General features: G+C 39.7%; 1 protein-coding gene across 1 annotated transcript in view; it reads right to left on the bottom strand.

The window, feature by feature from the left end:
• Positions 1 to 7,549, bottom strand: part of LOC106876664 (uncharacterized) — a 12,386-nt gene extending 4,837 nt beyond the window's left edge. The window contains exon 1 of the mRNA XM_014925298.2: positions 7,098 to 7,549. The gene's annotated coding sequence lies outside the window, so the exon portion shown is untranslated. The remainder of the gene's footprint in view (positions 1 to 7,097) is intronic.
• Positions 7,550 to 15,867: the final 8,318 nt, after the last annotated feature.

Consider the following 15,867-nt stretch of genomic DNA (forward strand, 5'->3'; position numbering starts at 1 on the left):
CGCACATACACATGCAGATATATGAAAGTGCATGGCCTAGTGGCTAGGGTGTTGCACGCAAGATCATCTGAGTTGTGTTCTTGAGCAACATCATGACGACGACGACGACGACGACGACGATCATCTCTTATTTAATTTCTTGTGGAAGGATGTGCTCCAATGGTCAGACGGCCAGTCTGCTGCCAGCACCCTCTGAGTGGCAGCTTAAGCCTGCCGTGGCTTCTGATGCACAGACACGCGCTCAGGTTGCGCCACCTGCAATAATTTCTGGACGGAGAGTATGTTTGGGCTACGTTTGAGAGGAACGACTTTCTGCAGCTCGTCTCCTTGATGGAGCTGCAGTCCCAGGGGAAGAAAAGACTGGTAGTGGGTGCCTGGTACCTAGAATGTTGTCAGGTGTTCACAGCCCTCTACCTGTCAGGCAATGGGATCGGTGGATATTTCACTTTGGCAATCTATAGAGGATTAGTGGCGGGAAATTGTGACGACGTTCTTGGGGAGTCTCTGTGTTATATGGACTGTTAGATTTGTTTGTTGTGCATCTGAGGTCCCGTGTTTCAATGTAGTTCGTGTGAGGTTCTTGTTTTCGTTGTTGTTTTGAATGACTGTAGAAGTCGAAGGTTATTGATATATATGGCGAGGACATGATTCTTGTTTATTAATAACGAACATTCGGTGAGTGCGTTCTTTGTCTGTAATTAAATAATAAATGTAATAACTAAATTGTACAACTCGTTGTCTTTTCTCTGCGAGTCCCCCGAGAGGAATACAACAGAGTTTATTGGCGTCGCCGATAGGATTACATGCATACTTTGCCGTAAAAATTTTCATCTTATTAACAATGGCTGAAAAACAGACAGTAGAACTTATAAAATTGTTTAGGGAACAAATGGAACAGCAAATGCAACAACATCAGAGAGATATGGACACTGTTAAAACTGTTTGGTGCTCGACAATTTGAAGGCGATTCCAGTGGCTATTTTTCAGCTGCTTCGACAACAGTGTCGATTCCATCATTTGCTGCATTTGATTCAACGTCAGAACTATGGCCTGATTACTGGTCAAGATTCCGCACGTTCGTGGCTGCTAATGCTGTACCTGAACAACGCATGGCACAAGTGTTCCTGACCAATCAGACCGCTACTATTTACAAGCAACTTGCTAATCTGGCTACTCAACAAAATCCGCCTAAAGATATCAACAACTTGACAATGGACGAAATCGTTGACTTCATGAAGGAACAGTTCGACCCAAAACTTTTCATTGTGAGAGAGCGTTTCAAGTTTTGGAGTGATATGCAACGGAAGCCAGGCGAAACTCTCCAGGAGCTGGCAGCACGTATACGTCAGGATGCGGCTACCTGTGATTTTCCAGCGATCACCAACCCACAGGATGAAGCTCTGAGACAGAGATTCATATGTTCAGTCAACAATGGAGCGGTTCTGAAGGCGCTTTTTAAGATCAAAGACACAGAACTAGATTTTGCCCGTACTGTCCAGGTTGCCATCGAGACTGAAGACGCAGCAAAGGTTGCAAAAGAAACTGTCTACGGTTCCAAAGCCAAGCAAGTCTACAAGGTCCAACAGAACAAGAATAAGAGTCCTCAAAAGAACCATCAGCAGTCTTATTCCACAAACCAGGAGAAATGCTACCGATGTGGAAAGGCCAATAAAGCGACAGACTGTCCTTTCAGGGAAACCAAATGTCATTTTTGTGACAAAAGGGACATTTGCAAGCGGTGTGTAGGAAAAAACAACATCAGCAACGCAATGGCTATTCACAAACTCCCGTGAAAAGAATCACAAAAGCTGAGCTAGTCAAGGCGATCCTAGGTGAAGTTTCCCAAGATGCTCATAGTTCAATTGTGCCAGTAACAATCCAGAACAGACTGTTCACAATGGAATTGGACACTGCTACTACAGGCAATTTTGTTTCCTTGTCAGTCTGGAAACAACTTGGAAGACCAAAGCTGCAAGATGTCAAGCATCGCTATGAATCTGCCAGCAAGCAAGCACGACCTGCCTGTTCTGGGAACTTTCATGGGCCAAACTAAGGATCCAACAACCGGTAAGCAGAATGTAATACCATACATTGTCACCGGGATCTCTGATCTTAATTTGCTGGGTCGAAATGCTATCCAGACTCTGGGAATTTCTGTGGACACTGCTCTAGGTTTGAAAAGCATAGACAGCCAAGCCAAGAGGGAAGGTGCTGAAGGGATATATCCAAAGACCTCAAGTGAGCCCTATGTTTCCCTGCAACAAGATTGTCACAACATGTGTGATGAATTTCCACATCTTTTCAAGCAAGAATTGGGATGTCTCAAGAACTTTGAACTGGAAGTGAAGTTCAAATCGGACGCAACACCAGTCTTTCACAAGGCACGTCCGGTCCCGTTTGCTCTTCGTGATGACCTGGCCAAAAGTTACGAAGAAGGCATCGCCAAGGGAATCTGGAAGCCAGTCCAGTTCAACGAATACGGAACGCCAGTGGTACCGATTCGTAAAGCACACGCTTCAAGCAACCTGAAGCCCAAACTACGGATTTGTGGTGACTACTCTGTGGGAATTAATGACCAACTTGCTGATCACCGTCATCCAATGCCACTCCCTGTTGAACTGATGCAGAAACTCGGAGGTGGATTCGGATATACAAAGATAGACCTTGCTGATGCCTATAATCAGATCAAGCTGGCTCCAGAAAGTCAACGCAGACACGCACTCAGCACTCACTGAGGAGTACTCCTGCAGCAACGACTCCCTTTCGGAATCAAGTCAGCACCTGGTTACTTTCAGGAGATCATGGAAAACCTGACCCATGACCTACCTGGAGTGGCCGTCTTCCAAGACGACATGCTCGTCAGTGGGAAAGATGCAAACAGTCACCTAAACAACCTAAAGTGTCTGCTTACACGTTTAAGCGACAATGGACTCAGATGTCGCCGTGAAAAGTGCCAGTTTGCACTACCCAGTGTAGAATACCTTGGACACATTTTGTCGGCTGAAGGGATCACGAAGGGATCCAAGGTCGAAGCAGTCTTAAAGATGCCACCTCCAACGAACGAATCAAGCTTGAAATCTTTCCTAGGTTCAGTTCAGTTTTATGGAAAGTTTATCCCAAACCTAGCCAGTATAGCAGAGCCACTCTATTGCCTTACGAAAAAGTCAACTATTTGGAAGTGGGGAGATGAAGAACAGTCAGTTTTTGATCACTTGAAAAATGTACTTTCATCGAGTCAAGTTCTGATACACTTCGATCCAAACAAAACTTTGGGACTGGCTTGCGACGCATCAAACGTTGGTATTGGAGCAGTCCTGTTTCACCGTTATCCTGATGGAAGCGAGCGCCCAATATCCAATATGTCCAAGACTCTCACTTCTGCACAGCGTAACTACAGCCAAATTCAAAAGGAAACCCTGGCTATCATATTTGGCTTGCAAAAGTTTTACCAGTATTTGTACGGTCGTAAATTCGTACTCGTGACTGACCACAAGCCACAGACATCACTGTTCAGTCCAAGAAAAGGAACGCCACTTGCCGCTGCTAACAGACTAGCACGGTGGGGCCTGTGGCTGAACCAGTTTGACTACACCATTGAATATCGGAAATCAGCAGATCATGGTAATGCTGATGCCCTCAGTCGCTTGCCACTCGGTGATGATAACGACTTTGACAGAAAGGAAAATGGTGAAGACATAGACATGGTGTGTGCCATCAAAGCTCTCAGCATTCAAGTTCAGCCTGTGGATGCTAATCTCCTCCGTCAAGAGTCAGGGAAAGATCCAGTGATATCAACAGTGATGCGCCACGTCCGTGAAGGCTGGCCACCAAAGAACATGGAGATCAATGACGAAGTCAACAAGTTCCGTAAGTTATCAAACTCACTTAGTGTATCTGCCATGGATGCCTTATTCATGGATGTAGAGTTGTGATTCCACATAGCTTGCAGCCAAAGATCCTCAATCTTCTGCATCTTGGACACTTTGGCATGGAACGCATGAAACAACTAGCAAGAACTGCTGTTTTTTGGCCTGGTATCGATGCTGCTATAGAGGTAGCCAATCGACGATGTGATTCGTGTAACGAACATCAAAGGTAGCCATCTAAGCCTCCAGTTCACCCATGGATGTTACCAGAAAAGCCGTGGAGCCGCTTACACCTGGACCACGCAATACATTTTATGGGTAGAGATTGGCTGGTGATCACAGATGCTTATTCCAAGTACCCGTGCATTCATCCTACTTCCTCTACGTCCCCCAAAGCCACTTTAAATCTGCTTGAGGAAGACTTTGCGCACTTCGGATTTCCTCACACACTGGTCACCGATAACGCACCAACTTTTACGTCTGGGGAGTTCCAGAGCTGGTGCAAATAACGTGGTATCACACACCTGACAGGGGCACCTTACCACCCAGCTACCAACGGAGCAGCGGAACGTTTGGTGAAGACCTTCAAACAAGCTCTGAGGAAGTCTTCTCTTCCGCCGACACGAGCACTTCAAGAGTTCTTGATGCAGTACCGGAGAACACCGACATCCTGTGGATTCTCTCCAAGTGAACTTTTGAATCACCGGCAGATACGAACAAGGATTGATTCTCTGCTGCCATCGCCAGCACACATTGCTCAAGGCAAACAGTCTAAGGAAGCAGATAAGTCTCAGGTGACTCCGAGCTCGGCTGATGTTGCTAAAGTTACCAGGCAGTACAAAGCCGGAGATCCTGTGTCTCGCCGAGACAAAGATCCCCGATGGGTACCAGCAATCATTAAGAAATCATTGGGTACTCGCTGCTTTAACGTGAAGGTCATACCTCATGGCCCGATGTGGAGACGACACTGGGAACAGCTGCGACCGCGGTACACAACTGAGGAAGACAATGAACCTGGTGATGCAGAAAACACTGTATTTGAATTTGCAACAGATCACCCGATGGAGATCTCGGAAACTGTGCCACTAACTCAAAGACAAACCAGACCCAAGACCATGTTACCCGTTCCAGAGTATGGACCAGACAACCCAAGACGGTCCAAGAGAACCTGTAAAACCCAAGAGAGACTTTGCTGTTGATACTTCTTGTGTAGCATCAATTTCAGTGGGGAGGTGTTATATGGACTATTAGATTTGTTTGTTGTGCATCTGAGGTCCCGTATTTCGTCTGAGGTCCTTGTTTTCGTTGTTGTTTTGAATGACTGTAGAAGCCGAAAGTTATTGATATATATGGCGAGGACATGATTCTTGTTTATTAATAACGAACATTCGGTGAGTGCGTTCTTTGTCTGTAATTAAATAATAAATGTAATAACTAAATTGTACAACTCGTTGTCTTTTCTCTGCGAGTCCCCCGAGAGGAATACAACACTCTGAGCGTCGACGAAAACAAACTGGCTAATCTGTTCTGGAGGACTTTCCGGTTTGGGACTACCATGGATAATTTCTAGGTGTCTTTGGCCTAGCAGTGCTACCGACGGGCGCTACCAGTTCAAGATAAACTGTACAGGAACGGATGTGCTGTCAGACGGGCTCGTGCAAAGTACGCACAGAGCGACGAAACACGCACTCGTTCAGTGTCCTGCTATTACTGAATTGTGGTGTTGTCGAAAAGCTACTGTCGCATGTGGGACGGATTCGTCTGTCCGCTGAGTCTATGGTGATGATTGCCCCGCCGCCCTCCTGTAATAGGGCAGGCAAAGCATTTTTCCTTTGCCTGGTGGCTGTGGCGAAAGAGGTTGTCTGGTGGATGAGGTTGAAAGGCATGAAGACAGAGACATTCCTCATTTAAAACCACAGGGAAATCTTAAATTTAACTTTCAAAGTAATATGGATATAAATTTCAGCTTCAAAGTGAGATGGGTATAAATTTCACCTCCAAAGTGAGACTGGTATTAATTTCACCTTTAAAGTGAGATAGGTATAAATTACACCTTCAAAGCGAGATGTGTATAAATTTCACCTTCAAAGTGAGATGGGTATAAATTTCACCTTCTAAGTGAGACGATTATAAATTTCATCTTCAAAGTGAGATGATTATAAATTTCACCTTCAGAGTGAGGTGAGTATAAATTTCACCTTCAAAGTGAGACGAGTATAAATTGCACCTTCAAAATCAGACTTGTATAAACTTCACCTTCAAAGTCAGACGGGTATAAATTTTCTCTTCTAAGTAAGACAGGTATAAAATTTCCCTTCAAATTGAAACATATAAATTTTCCCTTCTAAGAGAGACAGGTATAAATTTCACCTTCTAAGTGAGACAGATGCTGTTTAATTCTGTTTTCTCTAGCGTTTATATCGATGTATAATACAGATTCTGACGCTAGTCTGATATGGGTAACTTCCCGGCATATTTTTACTATTGTACCGTCTCACTTTGATGATAATTACCTAAAGAACGAGTGATGACCAACTGTTTTGATGGTCAGATTTGTCCAAAATACATTAAAAACCACAAGGGAAACAAAATTCACCTTCAAAGTTAGACGCGTTAGACAGTAATAGTTAATTGATTTGGCTGCTATATCTAATGGGTCGAGAGGATAATGAGGCTATGTACTAATTATAGGAGGGCGTAAAACGAAAGAACAGAATAGAATATATATATATATTTCTTTTACTTGTTTCAGTCATTTGAGCACCGCCTTTAGTCGAACAAATCGACCCCAGAACTTATTCTTTGTTAGCCTAGTACTTTTTTATCGGTTTCTTTTGCCGAACTGCTAAGTTACAGCGACGTAAACACACCAACATCGGTTGTCAAGCGATGGTGGGGTACAAAGACAGATACACAAACACACACACACACATGCACACACACACACACACACACACACACACACACACACACACACACACACACATACGACGGGTTTCTTTCAGTTTCCGTCTTTGGTTGGCCCGAGGCTATAGTAGAAGACACTTGCCCAAGCTGCTACGTAGTGGGACTGAATCCGGAACCATGAGGTTGGGAAGCAAGTTCATATATATATATATATATATATATATATTTTATATTCGTATGCATGTATGTATGTATGTATGTATGTATGTATGTATGTATGTATGTATGTATGTATGTATGTATGTAAGAATAACAAAAACGTACCAAGTAAATTTCTTTATGTCCTTGGAGTCGCTTTCATAGTCTGATATCCTTACACTTCTGTTCATCTGAAAGTTTTGCACCGCGATTTACTTGATAGAATATGTCAGGTAATTGATGAGTCATTTAATCCGTGCGTGATATTTTACTGAAATTTTGAGCCTTATAAAATGTTTGATTCTTTCGGTCAGAAAACAGTTTTCCTGCAATAGAAATTTTTCGTTTCTAAATTCAGTCAGGAACATCAACGCAATCTTATCTAGTGCTTCATCGTTTGTGTTAATAAATACGAAAATATATTTTAATTATCTGTTCGCAAAGAATTTCCTCTTTTCCTTTTTAATTATGTATGATTCTGAATAAACAATAAAGACTAGATAGAATTAGATGGAATTTAAAATTTAGATGAAGGGACGCCAAAACAACGTCGAAGTCAGCAGTCGTTGGTAAAATATTCGAGGTATGCGAGTGAGCGTTTGGTGACATCAATAGGTTGTTAACTAGCACAAAAAAAGATTGCTTTTATAATTGATGTCTCTAAAGCGGCGACTTAGTAGATCGCTGGTCAAAATGTGTAGCGGCATTTCGCCCATTTTTACGTTCTGAGTTAAAATTTCATTTAGATCAACTTCGCCTTTCATCATTTCAGGATCGAAATAAGTATCAGTTGAGCACTGGGGTCGATGTTATCGACTTGTCTCTTCCCGCAAAATTGCTGGCATTGTGCTTATAGTAGAAAGGATTATTGGTGCCTTTGAGTAAAAAATAAAGATTTACTTTTTAGGTGAGAATGTCCGAGCGGTGGAAGCTTGAAAGTCATTTAGTTCGGTGCTTAGCATATTTACTACTCTACATACGATTATTGAAACCAAGATTGGAGCACATCACGAGAAAAGGAATTGTTTCAGTTACATTTTCTATGTATACTCATAACAGTAGGCATTTATCAGGAAAAAAATAAAATAAATCAGAGGAATAGGGGAAAATCTTGTGTAGCATCTTCCAACTGTTTTTTGTAGCATCTTCCAACTGCTTTTTGTAGCATCTTCCAACTGTTTTTTGTAGCATCTTCCAACTGTTTTTATTCTTGGGAAACCCTTTAAATCAGTGGTTCCCAACCTGTGGTACGTGAGGGCTTTCCAGGTGGTACACGAGCACTTTCGGGGTAATATGCGATTTTTAGTTTGTGCCGTTTCCAATATTCGGCCAGCATGTGATTAATGCTTTCCAAATCAATCAACCAGTAATCAGTACTTTTCGATTACTGGCATACCATTGGTTACCTTTTATTCGCTCTCTGTACAGCGATCAGTGCCGTCCAGTCAATGCGCATGACCTTGAGTATGGCGTGATGCTATGTGTGACCTTGAGGGGAATGCGCGTATAAAATGCACCGCGTGTTCATTAATAAATGACAGTTGTTTGTTTGGTTTCTGATGCGTGTCTTTGTTCTCTCTGGGCTGGGTAGAGGCTGACTGGGGGCTAGCGAGGCAGGTATGCCATTACAAGTTGATATTTTCTTCACAAAAGGCGGCGAGCAGGTAGAAACGTTAGAACGCTGGGCGAAATGCTCAGCGGTATTTCCTTTGTCTTTACGTTCTGAGTTCAAATTCCGCCGAGGCCGACTTTACCTTTCATCCTTTCAGAGTCGATAAATTAAGTACCAGTTGCGTCCTGGGGTCGATCTAATCGACTGGCCCCTCTCCCCCAAAATTTCGGGCTTTGTGCCTGGAGTAGAAAAGAATCCTTATTTCGTATATTTTTTATTTTTATATTTCTTTATTTTTTGATTGATTAATTTTTTAAAAACTTTTCCATAGGATTTGATAATATGCCGAAGCGAAACTATAACCCTGCGTACATAAAGTATGACTTCATTGCAATCGAACGTGGAGGAGAAGCTCTTCCGCAATGTTTGGCTTGTATGAAATCCCTTTCCAATGCGGCCATGAAACCCAGCCTGCTCAAACGTCATCTTGAGACGAAACACGTGGAGAAGAAGGACCGAGACTAGAATTACTTCCAGCGACTTGGCGAGAACGTAAAGTGGCAGCGCATAGACAAGACTGGCCAGATCTACCAGAAGAGGGTAGGAATTGTGAAAGCATCCTACGAAGTTGCTCTCCTGGTGGCCAAAAACATGAAGGCGCATACCATTGCAAAGTTTCTCATCATGCCAGCGGCAAAGATCTTCGTCAGGCACGTGATTGGAGAGAAGGCGAGTATTTCCGTATTTCACAACACTGTACAGCGCTGTATCGAGGAGATGTCCGTCGACATTACCGACCAAGTGATTGAGTGGGGAAGCAAAGAATGCTTCTCGATGCTTGACCTCAAGAATGCTTTTCGATGCCTGGCCTCAAGAATTCCAGTCAGGATGTAAAGGTTCACGAGACAACAGGCCCACCTCTGCTGCCATTCATGAAATACTATCCAGATACATGAAAATTGTCCCTTCCCCCAAATCTAAACATTTCACATAGCTGTTTTAATTCTGAACGTCTTCACGTCATGTGAAAATCTCAATAGCGAATGTTTGTAGAATTCTGATGTACTCATCACCAGAAGTCTGTATTGTACTACCTTTGAGAAAAGTTGATTGATGCTCTCTGTTATTTTGTTTTACATACTTCAGCTTAGCATTCTGCTTTGGGAGGGCGGTAAACTTAAGGAATATACCTGTCTCTGCGTGTATGTATATTGTGTGTTGTTGGTTTTATTCTGTATGTTCTTGCTGATTTTAGTTTTTTGCTTTTACTGTGTTTAGTTTTTCCCTGTCGTTGGAGATTTAATATAAGGAGAGCTGTATGTGGTTTTTACTACTTCATGTATAGCACTAGCTCTCCTAACCTTCCACACAGCGCTCATTGGATTCACACTCTTCAAATGAATAGTCATTCGGGATCTTTGGTATGTTTTCAGGGATGATCAGCATCTGCATCTTTATATTTGATAACTAACCAGTTCTGGTGGTAAACTTCTCTCGAGCTGATATCTTCTCCAAGATCATTATGAAATGATTCTCCAAGATCATTATGAAAAAATAATGTATATTATTGAATGCCACCTAGATTACACACAACTTCTTATAGGATAGCAGTAGGACTGTTGTGTTTGGCTACTTCCTTGATCACCTCTTCATTGAGGCGTAAGGCTACGACCGTATCACATTATTTCACTTTTTCTGGTATGCAATATGAAAACCTATACATCCTTCATACACTTCACGGTCTACTTTTGAGTAAGCTAGGGATCCCTCTTGTTTCTTTTGTATGCACACCTTTTCCATTTCTAACTTTAAATGCGAGCCTGTCAGAACGTAAAATGCAGTTCTTATACTTTAACCTAAAGTCCTCCTATTTCGACATAATTTTACCAAACGAACTTTCTATATGCAAGTTTTTGTATTTGTAAATTATATACGAAAATATCAAAATATACAAAAAAAATGTTCCCGAATTTTTACATGTATATGTATTTCCTTTCTTTAAGCTTCAACAAGGAAATTGAGAAACATTTGCCAAATCCTACTCAAACCACACCTTACCGTCTTATAAAAAGAACTCATTAGATAATGTGTTCCTAGATACTGGAAGGCTACGACTGATACATCTCTACTCATAAATCGCCTGTATTAGGAATGACCTTGGGTTAAACTACGAAATAGAAATAAAACTTACGATTGGTATGAACTCATGACTATGGTAATAGATAGCTATTTTGCTCAATGTTAAGTTCCATAGATCTTTTATGCATTATGCATTACCGATATACACTTTATTGATCTTTTCTATAAAAATTTATAAAGAGGATGTTTACAAAAATACAAGCTTATATAATTTGAAATCAAAGGAGTTTTACTGACCAAATGTTTGTAAATTTATTACGGTCATCTATTGCCTGCTTTTATTTTATAAAGCAACCAACAGAAATATTACAGAATGGTGTTAATTTGTAGAGTGAGTCCGCAATGTCAGTTTAGTTCTTGCTTCTGATGTTTCTCTGTATACTTGCAAGTTGTTATCTATCTATATATATAAAAATGAGAATGTCTGTCTGTCTGTCTGTCTGTCTGTCTGTCTGTCTGTCTGTCTGTCTGTCTGTCTGTCTGTCTGTCTGTCTGTCTGTGTATGTGAATCCCTAAAACTCGAGAACTACGCAACCAATTTCATTCAAATTTTGCACATGCCTTACTTAGGGTTCCAGTTGTGTTTTAGTCAAAACAATTTTTAACTTCTTGCAGAGTTCGAGCACATGGCAACATAATATCTCTTCCACTATTTAAGTATTACGTGTCAAAAGTGAAACAAAAACACTCATGTCAAATACTTTCACTTTAAAAATGAAACTATTCCACTAACTGAAACAATCACATTTCGATACTGTAATGACAGATACTTTCACAGAGAGAGAAAGAGAGAGACAGAAAGAGAGAGAGAGAGAGAGAGATGTATATGTATACATATACATGTATATGTACACCATTTCGATACTGTAATGACAGATACTTTCAGAGAGAGAGAGAAAGAGAGAAAGAGAGAGAGAGAGAGAGAGAGATGTATATGTATACATATAGATGTATATGTACACGTATATGTATAGATATAGAGAGAAAGAAAGAGAGAGAGAGATGTATATGTATACATATAGATGTATATGTACACGTATATGTATATATATATATATATATATATATATATATATATATATATATATATATATATATATATATATATATATATATATAGATCTATATGCATACATGTATATGTATACATATGTGTAGATGTATAAATATATATATATATATATATATATATATATATATATATATACTAGCAGAAATACCCGGCGTTGCCCGGGTTAAAGAGACTAATGAAATCTAAAAACGCCGTCTAGACTACGCATCATCTTTATATATAGAGATGTATATACACACACGCACCCAAACACACGTATATATATGTATATCAATATAAATATATGAAAGTCAATGAAGTTTCGTAAAAGAAGGTGATCATGTACATACTTTCTTGCTGTTGTGATTATAACACCTCATTGTAAACTATGTTCCTTGTTTTCCCTTGTGGAGCATATACAAATAGGTTTTTTGTTGCTGCCCACTCTTGAGCAGCCAACATACAGTTGTCCATGTGAGAAGCAGGGCTCTTCCAAGAGAAGACCAGCTACAGACAGTGTTTGACCCTGATATTTGTTTATGGACATGGCAAAAGTCACACGAAGGGGGAATTGTGGTCTTCTGAATGTAAAAAGAATGTCTGCTCCTGATAGAGTAAGAGGAATTCTTGGAATAAAGACGTCATCCCCTTTTGCACATCCAGAAAGAATGGTAGCCTCAATAACGTGTGACATCATTTTCTAAATAATGCTCATCTGTTATGTCCGGGTTAAAATTTCATCAACATCAAAAATATATGAATTTTCATGGGAGTTATGGCCGTTATGCAAAGAATATAATTTCCAAATTTCATAAAGATCCATTCAGTACTTTTGACGTAGTTTTGGATAAGAAAACAAATGACTAATGTGTGTGTTTGTGTGCATGTGTATGTGTGTGTGATGGGTGTATATATGTATAGATATCTGTATGCATGTATATATGTATATATGTGTACATATTACATGTACATCTATATATATATACATCTACACATATGTATACATATACATGTATGTATAGATCTATATATATATATACATATACGTGTACATCTATATGTATACATATACATCTCTCTCTCTTTCTCTCTCTCTCTTTCTCTCTCTCTCTCTCTCTCTCTCTTCTCTCTCTCTCTTTCTCTCTCTCTCTTTCTCTCTCTCTCTTTCTCTCTCTCTCTTTCTCTCTCTCTTTCTCTCTTTCTCTCTCTCTCTCTCTGAAAGTATCTGTCATTACAGTATCTGTCATTACAGTATCTGTCATTACAGTATCGAAATGGTGTACATATACATGTATATGTATACATATACATCTCTCTCTCTCTCTCTCTCTCTCTCTCTCTCTCTCTCTCTTTCTGTCTCTCTTTCTGTCTCTCTCTTTCTGTCTCTCTCTTTCTCTCTTTCTCTCTCTGTGAAAGTATCTGTCACTACAGTATCGAAATGTGATTGTTTCAGTTAGTGGAATAGTTTCAAAAAAACAACGCAGAGTATTGAGGAATCTTATCGGAAAGTGAGCACATAGTACCATTTAGATTTTTATAATGTATCGGAACTTGCCTGGTCCCGCTAACACAAAAGTTAATACTATAAGATTGCAGCAGATGATCTTCTTAATATATCGACTTGTAAACTGTGGCTTAAACGGCCAACAAACCTTTTTAAAGAGATCCACAGCGATTGTGAACACTATCATTCCTGTTTTAGCAGACGACATGAAAATGACAGCCTGCATAAAACGACAGACAATGTCATCCGGGAAATTATACGAATGAAAAAGAATAAAAATATTCATTGGTATATGTAGCACGCATTCCAAAATCTGACTCCATCCTAGGAAAACCACAGGTAAACCGGACGGTGAGTATTTTGATTTGAGCGGATGAATATAGACGAAAAAACAATTACCAATAAAACCAAACAGCATTATGAAGAATAAAACAATAATCACTGGTAAGAGTGTTTTTGTTTTCTTATCGTTCATTAACTCTATAGTTTCTTCATGTGACTGTTTCATCGTCGACTTATTTTCGTTCAAGGAAATGGAAATTGTTGCAGGTTCAAAAATTACCCGTGGAAAGAAAATACATGAAAATGGTTATAATGGGATTTTGAAAATGACATAAAGGTTTATATAAAAAACAAAAACATTTATATGTTATTGATATTTTTTACATAGCATTTATTAAAAGACTTCCATATACCTATTGATCACATAATTTACAAGAAAATATTGCGTATCACTTTTGTGTGCAGTATACCTAATCATTTTGACTAAGTGTGAAGTCTGTCTAATCATTTACACTTCAGTTTGTAGTCTACCTTTACTGCAAGAACTTTATACTGTAGGATGATTGACAATTTGAATAATGTTGAATAATGATTTATTATTGATTACATGCATAACTGATACACACTTCATATATATCTAAATAAATCCTTTAACGATACACACTTCGCATATGATTTAGGAATTCCACAAATGAATCTACTGCATCTTTTCTCTGTACTTTCCAGCAAATGTGATCAAGGTGTGAGTGGAAAAGCTTACTGATGCGGATCCAGTGACAGGAGCACACACCAGGCTATTGGACGGTCGTGGTTGGATATCAAAACAAGGATTTTAAAGAAAATGAGAGCTGTTAGCTCAAAATTTTGCACAAACTCAGATTGCAGTGTAACTTGCTGATGTCTGTATAATAATAATAATAATAATAATAATAATAATAATAATAATAATAATAATAATAAAAGATGGGTTTCCTTTTCGAACAGAACAGGAAGTTTGGCACCCTTATCAAGGGCAAGGAAGTACAGGCTAATATTCTTCACCTCTGTCAAACATTCATTTTTCTTGCCTAGGTCTGCTTCTTGTGATGTACCCAGAAGATTTTTTTCTTTAAAAATGCAACTGCTTTATATATTTTTACATATTTTTTCTATATATTACCTTTCACCCTGCATTTTTCTTGTGTATGTGCGTATATAGACGTGTATATGAACATATTTGTGCGCGTATGGGTATATATACGTACGTGTGTGCAGATATGTGTATGTGTAAATGTGTATGGTTGTATATATATGTGGCTGTACATGCATGCGTTTCACGCGAGTGTAAGTGAGCATACGCATATATAGCATGTGCGTATTTAAACGTGTACATGAATATATTTGTGCGCGTGTGGGTATGTGCACGTGTGTGTGTGTGTGCGTGTGTGCGGATATGTATACGTGCACATGTGTATGGCTGCATATATGTGTGCACATATAGGCGTGTGTGTGGGTGTGCATGTATGTGTTACACGCGAGTGTGAATGAGCATATGAATATAGGTACATGTACGTGGGTGCGCGCGCGCGCAAGTGTATGTATGTACATGCGCACATACGCGAATTCTACGTGTGTTTTTACTTTTTTACTTCTTCCCCTTCTGTTTTTTCCCCTTTATTTAACGGTCATTCTAATAGCTCTTTTGTTTGTCTTAATAACGGTCATTTACATAGTAATTTCCCTTTGCTTAACCGTCATTTTCATAGCATTTTTTGATTGTCTTAATAACTGACGAGATGCCGGAGCAGTTTTCCGCCCCGACATCCGAAACTCGGAGTTTTATTATGGCAACCGAATAATTGTCACATATTATATTACACACACACACACACACACACACACACACACACACACACACACACACACACATATGTATAATACACGAGAGATAAGTACAGGACAAAATACCAGAAAATATACAAGAGGACATCACCAACGATTGAAAAACATAACGAAAGACAAGTACGGGTCAAAATGCCAAAAGAAGGCTAACCCCTCCTCAGTTGTCGACTGTTAATTAGTCCCTATTTCGAGTAAGACACCTTGGGCCACCAGGTTTTTGGGATCTGACGATACGTCATACAGCTAAACCCGTTATGGATGGGAAACCTAAGGTAATCCCATAAATCGGCCTTCTCCATTTTCAATATCTATCTATCTATCTATCTATCTATCTATCTATCTATCTAATCATATCAAAGGGAAATGGAAACTAATAAAAATGTTCACCTCCAAGTGGCCTAGCGTATAAAAGTTTAATCCGAAGACT

The sequence above is a fragment of the Octopus bimaculoides genome, chromosome 3 (genome assembly GCF_046866305.1).
Source record: "Octopus bimaculoides isolate indiv1 chromosome 3, ASM4686630v1, whole genome shotgun sequence".
NCBI classification, from domain to species: domain Eukaryota; kingdom Metazoa; phylum Mollusca; class Cephalopoda; order Octopoda; family Octopodidae; genus Octopus; species Octopus bimaculoides.